Raw genomic sequence first — 2,341 nt, 5'->3', positions numbered from 1 at the left:
ATATATATATATATATATATATATATATATATATATATAATATAGATGTTGAATTCCATTTATTTTTTGGTGTATTTATATGATAATCTTGATCATGTCGATGATAGTACGTATAGAATGAAATAGTCAAGATAGATGCAAGCTAACCTAATTAGTGAGATGATAAATCATATGCATTTGAATTTTACAATGATTATATAATTTACCTTAGCACTCACAAATTAAAGTATGATTAAATATGTATGATCACTTGGTTCAATGATTGTCTGTTATTGTATTTATTAATTTGATGTAAATATTACGTGCGAATAAATATTTACCATCATTCATATTTTTTAAAAAAATCATGAACATTGTGACATCAATGTAACAGTACCTTTTCCAAAATTATGAATTGTTGAATTCATTTAAATATATTGCTAAAACAATATATATAGTGCTAGCATCTCAATCAATCAACTACGGTTTGATATTAAATGGTGAGTTAAAATCAAATCTTTGCAACTTTGATTTTTAAAAAATAAATAAAGAGTAAAGAGGGGTGGGGTTATTATATAGACAGGCATTTCAATTTTCAATTGTCTTTAAAGTAATATATTTCTATTGAAAAAAAAAGTAATATATTTATATTGAAAAAAAAAGTAATATATTTCTATTGAAAAAAAAAGTAATATATTTCTATTGAAAAAAAAGTAATATATTTATATAATAATGAGCAGGCGGGAAATTATGGTAGCTAGTGCCTAGTATGGAATTAAAAAATAATTACTCTAGCTTATTTATAAAGTAAAATTCAGATAATTTTATAGGATAATTATTAGTTGACTGATGATCTGATAAAATTAATGCTCTTCCAGTTTTAATTTATTTAACATGATTTAGATTATATTTAGATTTTTATTTTTTTTACAAAAATACAATTATATATTTAGAAATTATATTAAAAAAATATAAAATCACAACAATTAACATACTTTTATAAGAAAATCTGAAAAGGATAATGCATATATAGATTTTTGCCAAAAATATATTTCAATAGACATCTATAAAGTTATAAATTGAAAAAAAAAACACTATTCAAATATTCAAATAATAACTAAAATAAATAAATTGAAACAAAAGAAATAAATAACCTAATATATACAAATACATTGTTAACATTAAAAAAAATATTATTCATTTTTTTCTTAGCCAACAGGGTCTCCAAGTTTTGATGATAATATGTTTAAATTGCAGGGGCCTCTCACAAGATAATGTTCAAATTTTCTCAGATAATGATGATTATATATATTGCTTATATAATAATTAATAATTTGACAACTATACATTTTTAAAATCATTATTATTTTAACACAACTCTAATAGTAAATTATAAAATAAAATAAATCCATCCACGCCTCCTCAATTTTCAAGTAGATATAAAATTTGCACTTGCAGCCTTTACATACAAGACAATAAGCATGGGGATATTCAAAACTTTTTATATTTATTTATCCGAAAAATAAATAAATATTTAGTATCACGATTCTAAATCTTATATCGATAAAATAAGAGAGATATGATGTACATACGAGGAAGCAAACCTTAAATTTCACTAACGCATTTTTAAAATATATGAATCTAAGTTTAAAGCGAATAATATCGTTAAATGATCGAACTGTTAAAACATTATTAATTACTAAAAACATGTTCCATTAGGAGCACTTTTTTCTTAAAAGAATGTTTTAGTAGCTTTTTTTTTAAACTGCTTAAATTAAAAATAACTGATAAATATAAAATTTATGTATAATTCATATATATTCCGATTGAAAAAGAAGAAATTGTATAATGTTTATTAACTAAGGTGGTGTAAACTAGTATTATGTTTTCTTTTAGAGTGAAAACAATAATTTTATTTAAATTTATTTTTGTATTTATAAAGCTAACGCTAATAGAAAATTATAGATATCAAAAATAAAATCGATCATGCCTCAAATAATTTATTGTGATTTTAAAAAATAATATTAAGGAACTATTACGAAGCAAAAGGGTGTTTTCTTTGCACAGGGAAGCTTCTAATCATCATGTAAATACAAAATGTGACATGAATAAACAAAACATAGTGGAGTACTAAATATGCACGAGAGTTATGATGATCACATTATATAAAAACAAAAAAGATTTTAACTTTTATATAGTAATATTTTGCTAACAAAAATTGAAACTAGTTACCAAGTTAATAGCTTTTTATGTGGCTAATTAAATAAATTGTAACTTTAAAATAATAATTTTGTCAATAACTTATTGTTAATTTGTACTATCTTAACCTTACAATTCGTTACTCGTTTTAGACCTCCATATT

The sequence above is a fragment of the Solanum pennellii genome, chromosome 5, assembly GCF_001406875.1.
Source record: "Solanum pennellii chromosome 5, SPENNV200".
Classification (NCBI taxonomy): Eukaryota; Viridiplantae; Streptophyta; class Magnoliopsida; order Solanales; family Solanaceae; genus Solanum; species Solanum pennellii.
Note: the sequence above shows the minus strand (reverse complement) of the source record.